General features: G+C 32.6%; 1 pseudogene; it reads right to left on the bottom strand.

Annotated features, from left to right (window-relative positions):
* Nucleotides 1-7,733: 7,733 nt before the first annotated feature.
* Nucleotides 7,734-8,327, bottom strand: LOC141570028 (taste receptor type 2 member 14-like; annotated as a pseudogene).
* Nucleotides 8,328-8,586: the final 259 nt, after the last annotated feature.

Here is an 8,586-nt window from a genome sequence, read left to right as displayed (position 1 = left end):
TTTTTTGGTATACACCTTTTATCCGATTATTGTCATTTCCTTCCATGTATACCAATTCAGTAAACAATTTGGTCAAAAAGTATTCCAATATGTGTTAATAGTCAGAGTTCAATCAGGAGACAGACCACACAGAAATTTGATGACAAAAAGTTTAACATAAAGAACTATTAACTATAATGGGATTGGAGTAATGAGGGATTGACTAGAAAGAAGTAAAGAAGACTCTACAGAATATAGAAATAGCAAATAAAAGGAATAGTCATTTTTCCAGGGTTAAGATATAACACCCAAAGAAAAACCTCCACACAAACTTACCCACTCTCCAGGCTAAGAACCACACCGTGTTGAAGATGGCACAGCTATGGCTCACTGAGCTGTGCCACCAGCAACTGCTGGAAATCCATTGTCTAGACCTTGCCAGAAATTTACCTCCTGGGGACTGGGAAAGCTGTTCAGGGAGAGCGGTGTTACCACCAATGCTCTGCTGTAAACTACTCTAGGGACATGCTGGAAAAAGCTGTTGACTGCTGGGTGCTGCGGACCAGAACACACCATGGAACAAGACACTGCACTGGAGAAGCTGCTGCACTATGAGCCAAGCACTAAGATGTTGTCCAATTTATCTGAATTTTTTAATTTTTTGGTGAAAAAGTGTGCTTATATGCATTTAGTTTTATTTTACTAAGTACAGTTATTACATTTCTAATGTTATATATATTTGATTTTTGTCTGTTTATTGATTTTCATAAAGAATCTTTGGTTTTACCCTCATCTATATTTTGTTTTAGTTTTCTATGTCTTTAATTTCTTCCTTCATTATTATTTGCAGATTACAAAGGAGTTAAGAATGCAAGTTTGGGAACCAGATTGCTTATGCTAACATTTTTCGATTTTTTTCTATTTTCTATTGTGTGACCTTAGGCAAGGTACTTAACCTTTTTTTAATTCCTCAGTTTCCTTATGTACCAAATGTAGTATAATTATTTTCAGGATTAAATGTGATAATGTATGTAGAGCACTGAGTATAGTTTTCTATATACAATAAAACTAAGTAAACATTATTCTATTCCTAACCTTTTTATATTTTTAAATATTATTTTGTCATTCATTTCCACTTTCATTTTTTTGATTGCTTATTTCCATTTAATGCAAATTCAGTGAGCACAGGGAATAAAAGATCATCTTACATGCCACCAATATTTTGCTTAGTATTTCAAAAATTGCATATTGACAAAGGTTTGAAATGTGACATTTTTTACATATTTACATATTTTCTTCTGTATCATCAATGTACTTCAGGCCAAAGTGCCTTCAGAGGAGACTTGGGTTGGCATTGTGTATATAGCCCAGTGTTTGAGAATTTGTAACACCGTGTTCGTTTTAGAATATATTTATTAAAAATCCTTTTCTTCTTTATTGCTTCATGCTCATTTGCATTTTTTTTTCACTGCATGGTGGCATGTGGCTTGATTCCACATATATTCATTAGTCTCTCAGCATTGCTACTATCTTGAGTTAAATAATTGGCCCATTCACCTTCTTAATCATTTTTTAAAATAAATGCATTCATAGATATGAATTTTCCAGCTTTGGCTGAAATTTTCAAGCTTTCATTTAGGTAGTGCTTTTATTCTTGTTTAGTTCTAAATTTTGGATTAACCCCCAGCATATTTTTGTTTTGTTTTATTTTACCTATGATTGAGTTAGTCAGTAGTTTACTTTCTAAATTATGGAATATTGTTACTATTATTAGTAGTATTTTTATTAAAATATTGAAATGTGATTATACGATAATATATTTTGTGTGATAAATATTCTTTTTTACTTATTGAGAATTTTTTGCCTATTATTAATATATGATCTATGTGTGTAAAGTTCAATGTTCCTTTAAATAATTTTGTATCTTCTGTTGGTACAGGATTCTACCAAATTAAACTTATTTTGTTATTTACATCCTCTTGACACTTATTAATTTTGCTTGATCTATCAGCTTGTGAAATGTTTAATATTTTTACTGTGTATTGATTAAGCATTTTGTCCATTTATTTTAAATTTGGTTCATTTAATTTGGTACTACATTTTAAAAAGCACTCATGCCCCCAATTATTGTTTCTTCTTAAGTGTTGTTTTTTTTTATTAGTTTAAATATCTTTCTTTAAATATTGATGAATTTTGCCTTTAAAATTATTTAATCTGATATTAGTTTTACTCCACTAGCTTTTGTTTGGTTGAACTATTAGTTCAGAATTCAGCTTCATATTATAAAGCTAAATAAATAAGTAATAGCATATTAGTAATTTAATTAGATAGAAGTTTATCTCTTTCTCACCTACAAAAATGTCCAAAGTTAAGTAGTTTGAACACACAGATGCACAACATAATATTAGGGTTCTGTCACTTACCAAGAAGAAAAGAATGAATATTGGAGCACATCTACAGTCCTATGACCATTGTATTCGTACCTCTTTGTCTATGTACTTTCAACCATTTTGCACTTATTTTTTTCAGATGTGACACTGATATATAGGATAAAATTTATAATTATATATAAAATTTATAAACATAAATATATAAGATTTTATTCTATAAAATGTTACATAATATCATGCATATTATATATATTTGCCAATGTAAAGTTTCAGAGTTTCTACTTTTTAATGACTAACTTAATTCATTTAGTAACTTCTGATAACTTTGGACTCATTTTTGTATTATTAAATTTATTGGGGTGACATTAGTTAGTAAAATTATGTAGGTTTCAAGTGTACAATTCTATACTACAACATCTATATATTGCCTTGTGTCTTCATCACCCAGAGTCAGTTCTCCTTCCATCACCGTAAATTTGATCCCCTTTTCCCTCTTCTACTACCACTCCCTTGCCTCTGGTTACCAATACACTGTTGGCTGTGTCTATGACTTTTTGTTTGTTTGTCTTGTTTGTTGCTTTCAGTTTTATATGCCACATATGAGTGAAATCATTTGGTTCTTGACTTTTTCTGTCTGACTTATTTCACTTAGAATAATAATCTCAAGATCCATCCATGTTGTTACAAATGGCAGTATTTCATCTTTTCTTGTTGCTGAGTAATATTTCATTGTATATCTGTACTACATTCTCTTTATCCAGTCATCTACCAAAGGACACTGGTTATTTCCATGCTTTGGCCACCATAAATAATGCTGCTATGAACATAAGGATATAGATAGATAGACAGATAGATAGATAGATAGATAGATAGATAGATAGATAGATAGATAGATAGATATCCATATATATAGATATAGCTATAGATAGATGGATAGATAGATAGATAGATAGATAGATAGATAGATAGATAGATAGAGCTAGATATAGATAGATATAGATAGATAGATATATCCTTTATGGATAAATGTTTTCAGATTTGGGGGGTAGATACCCAGAAGAGGGATTGCTAGGTCGTATAGTAATTCTATTCTTAATTTTGAGGAACCTCCACACTTTTTCCACAGCGGCTGTACCAATTTACATTCCCACCAGCAGTGTATGAGGGTTCCTTTTTCCCCACAACCTCTCCAGCACTTTTTATTACTTGTCTTGTTGATAATAGCCATTTTAACAGGTGTGAGTTGGTATCTCAGTGTGATTTTGATTTGCATTTCCCTAATAACATCTTTGCATATATCTGTTGGCCATTTGTATCTCTTTTGGGGAGAAGCGTCTGTTCAGGTCCTTGCCCATTTTTTAATTGGATTGTGTTTTGTTGTTGAGTTGTATGAATTCTTTATGTATTTTAGATATTAACCCCTGATCGGAGGTGTTTTTCACAAATATCTTCTCCCATTCAGTTGGTTGCTTCTTTTGTTGTTGTTGATGGTTTCCTTTGCTGTTCAGAAGTTCTATAGTTTGATATAGTCCCATTCATTGATTTTGCTTCTACTACCCTTGCCTTTGAGGTCAAATTCATAAAATCCTCTCTAAACCCAAGGTCATGGTCTCATTTCTAATGTTCTCCCTGTGGTTTTCCAGTCATACTTTCTCTTTTCTTCTCTAATTTCCTTTGTCTACTTTGTCTTATTTTGATGGAACTGTTGTTGTTTCTTTTCCCCAACTATCTATTTAGAGTTTATTTCTTTTTCCTATTTTTATTAAGTACAACACACATGTTAATATATCTTTGCTTTAACCATGTTTGATGAAATTTTTTTGTACTTGTCACTTCTTATAATATGCATAATGTATATATTTTTGTTGTATTAACCAGCTTTGTTGAAGTGCAATTTATATAAATAAAATTTAGCAATGTTTAATGTGCTGTTCATGTTAGGCAGAATTTTACAGGAGCTTGCTTTAAACTACAAAATATCAATTGCATTACAACTTATACACAACAAATGCTTTCCTTTTTTCTCAGCCTAATTTAACATTTAGTTTGTTCAACATTGCTCTTTCCATTTCAATCCTTCCGATTGATTGATTGATTGATTGATTGATTGATTGATTGATTTTTTGTCTTCACATTAGTCTGTTTGGGCTAATACCAAATACTGGGTGACTTAAATGGCAGAAATTTATTTTCTTACTGTTCTGAAGGCTGCAAGTCCCAGATCAAGGTGCCATCAGGGTTGGTTTCTGGTGAGGCTTCTCTTCCTGGTTTGCAGATGGCCGCTTTCTCAGTATATCCTCACATGGCCTTCCTCTGAGATTCCTGGTGTCTCTCTTTTTCTTCAAATAAGGATACTAATCCTTTTGGTTCAGGGCCCACCCTTATGTTATCAATTAGACTTAATCACCTACTTAGAGACCCTATCTCCAAATATAGTTACATTGGGGGTCAGACCTTCAACATATGGGTTTGGGAGGGGACATAATTCAGTCCATAACAGTCTTACTGAAGTACACCCATTAGTAGCATTTTCAGTGAGAAGGTATGTGTAGTAAATAGCCCCAGTCTTTTTTATTTTGAAATGATACTATTTAATTTAATCCCCAGAACAAATGTTTAGCCAAGAATTCAGGATTATTGTTACATTCTTCAGCACTTTGAAAATATGAATCAATTGTCTTCTGGCATATTATTTTTTGATGAAATTTCAAATTGATTTTTGCCCCATGGCATATTACCTTTCATTACTTTGTAGTTGCTTTCTGAATTTCAGTTTTCCTTTGATACTTGCAATTTTATTACATTTTATATAAATGTAAACATGTAGGTATTTTAATAAATCTAGAATGCATAGACTAGAAGATGCACCACTGTTTCATGTACTACTTGTGTTTCCCCCCAAATAAGAACTACCCCGAATTTAAGCACCAGTTAAGATGATCAGCCAGACGGATGCATTTAGTACGTAATGATGATGTTCCAGAAGAAGATGACATGACTGTATTTGAATAAATGTAGATTGTTGTACTTGAAAAAAATAAGACATCCCTGAAAACAAGCCCTAATGCATCTTTTGGAGCAAAAATTAATGTAAGACCTGGTCTTATTTTGGGGGAAATACAGTATAAGACCCAGTCTTATTTTCAGGGAAACATAGTACTGGTGTGTATCATTATTTTATTAGTCAGAAAAGAGGGAAATACATGATCATCTTAAAAAACAAAACCCACATTTGATACTTTTCATGCAGGTTTTATTAGAGTACCACACATGGAAATATATGAAGAAAAAAATTCTCTCTGAAGATGATTTTTTGAAGTATTTACCCCAAAGCTATGCTTATTGGTGAAACACTAGAAAACCCTCTGTTTATAAACAAAGATGCCTGTCATTACTATAATTACTTAATATTTTGAATTTTCAATCCATTTTATAATACGAGCAACACACACACAAAGAATCATGAAGAATTTAAAGGAGTAAAACAATCATTATGTGCAGATGACATTTTCTATCTGCAGAGACAAAAGAATGAGCTTTTTAAAAAGCATATGTGACCACTTCATAAGGCAACTAGCTTCTAACTCAACAAACAAGCAAACAAAAACAATCACCTTTCTGTAGACAAATTAACTAAGTACAAAATGTCATAGAAAAAAATTAAGAATATTTAACATAAGCACCAAAATTACAAAAATTTTACATGCTTTTCACACCAGATTCTAGATGTGGCTGTAAGCAGCCTCTTTTTGCTATTCCGTCTGAGTCGAGGGGATAGCCCCATTCTGCTGGGGATTCTTGCTCTAGCTCTGTGCTTGCATCTTCATGCACTGCTGCACAGTCATTTAACATCTTAGAACTTCAGTTTCTTCATACGAACGATGGTATTATGCACAGGTGAATATTAACAAGTTATGAAGCATATAAATTACCTGGCACATAAATATTGTAACTTTCTCTTTTCAGTGGCTCCCCATTGCATACATCCACTTTATATTCTATTTTATGGCTTATGTTTCTTATTTAAATGTCTCCAAAGGCACATAGAAAAAAAAAATTCAACATGTATTATATTGGTGCAAAAGTCATTGCTGTTTTTGCAGTGATTTTAAACAGTGTAGACCGCAAGTACTTTTGCACCAGCCTAATATTGATTCAGTGAATAAACGAATGAATGAACTACTTTAGGAGAACAAGAAAATCTGTTTCAAACACAAAGTCTGCACTTTGAAGAGATTTCTTTGTAAGCCACGAGTAAAGAATTCTTCATTTCTAAAAACATACAGCATTTTATCGTATTCACATATGTGACCATGATTCCTTTCCTTTATTCCACCTCTTGAACTTAATTTAAAAATTTTTATCTGTTTTATTTAATTAGTTTTTATTTATTCCCTACTACCAATACTAATAATATACAAGTATACACATATTCAAAGTTCATGTAAATTGCATGTTGGTGACTCATGAATTATTCTAAATTTCTGTTCCTATGACAACCTGGTTGTTTTCAACTCACCAGTAAAGTAGGGGTGCATAGATAAAATATGACAGGATAGAATACAATATAACAAAAACACCAATCTCCCAAAGAGTTATATACAATTAAAAGACTAGCATCAGCCAAGACTTGGTAGTCTTATTAAAATTAAATTAAAATTAAAATGAACTGTGGTACATACGAGTATTTGAAAGCTACATTGACAAATATAATTTATTTCCAAATATAAATCAGATGTTCCGCATAATGATAAATATAATTTATGAATTCTTGAATGTAAAACTAATGATATAGAAAGGGTAATTGAAATAAAGTAGCTTCATGATTCTGAGGAGTTTCTAAAAAACAAATTGTATCTTATATTTGAGATAATAAACTTAGTGTATGTGTTTTACATGAGTTTATATTTTATTCTTCATTTTTAATATGAAACTTTAGGCACATATTCTAGTTTAGGAACTGATTTTTATGTGTGTAAAATTATTAAGTTCCACTTCTAGTAACTCTGTCTTACATACATACACACATATCTGATATGTTTCTCATTTTTAAATCTCAAAAAGGTTAATGATTGACACAAAGTTCCTATTATTTGTTACTCTAAATAGCTCTTATATTTAAGTAGTCCATATTCATTTCCTTCTATGTATATGTGTAATAATATAAAAACTTGTATATATTCTGCAAAGTTGTAATATTTATATTATCTCAAATACTTGTTTATTTCAAACATTCTTTTGTAAAATTCACAGTGCTAGGTAGGCGCAATGGAAGAATATTGGGGACGTGTAAAGTTATGTCACACAAGAATTTCTTATCAATTGATTTTCCTCTGGAGTATACAAAATGACCCTCTAAATGGTCTATGTGCCTGTGGGTTCCCCAACTTTGAACTCGAACCTCAGCCACCACAGCCCTGAAAGGCAGGACTGTCTCAGCTTATTGTTTCCCAGAGTCAGGACACACAAGTCACCTGAAGGATAAACGATTCCTACAGCCTGGTAAAACGTTAACAGTCAGCTATTCCTCCAGCAACTCAGAGCTCCAAAGTGGCACAAAAAGAAAAAGAAAAAGTCATATAACAAGAGGAAGGTGATTGTACTCGCGTGGCTTCAATGTGGGCCTTGGTGCTGGCACCTCTGGAGCTTTGGCGTTGTGCTGCATCGCCACAGGGATGTTGCCACAGGGAGAAGGTTAGCAGGAGAAAAACTGTCAGGGACACAGTACAGGGTATGAAACTATACATAGTATTAGTGAACAAAGCAAGATTGGAAAATTGTGCAAAGTGACTCATCCTGGACCTGCAAGTCATGTTTCTTTTATATCCATTGATCCAGACATTAATATGTATATGCATCAGTGCAATGTTAGAAATCAGAAGGAACAAGGTCACCAGTAGTTCTTATTACTGAAACCACCTTTTAAACTCTCCACCTTAGGTACAGAAAAATAAAGTTAGAATATTGGCACAGATGGTTTTAGGGGTCCAATGATGTGGTTCACGTGCCGAGGCCTCCTTTCTAACATAAATGATAAGTTGCCCTAACTTACATTTCTCTTCACTAAAAATGAGGCATGTGGGTTTTTTGGGCCTCTTTGGATTTTAAAGCCAATATATACCACATTCGAGAATATTGCTCTGACCCATTGATGGAGTTTCCCTAAAGCCTACTGGTTTCCAGTGAAGTCCAGAACAAGAAAGGGCTCTGTAGCAGG

Source organism: Rhinolophus sinicus, linkage group LG02 (assembly GCF_036562045.2).
Source record: "Rhinolophus sinicus isolate RSC01 linkage group LG02, ASM3656204v1, whole genome shotgun sequence".
NCBI lineage: Eukaryota > Metazoa > Chordata > Mammalia > Chiroptera > Rhinolophidae > Rhinolophus > Rhinolophus sinicus.
The sequence above is the reverse complement of the archived record's forward strand: the minus strand, read 5'-3'. Positions and strand labels throughout refer to the sequence as shown.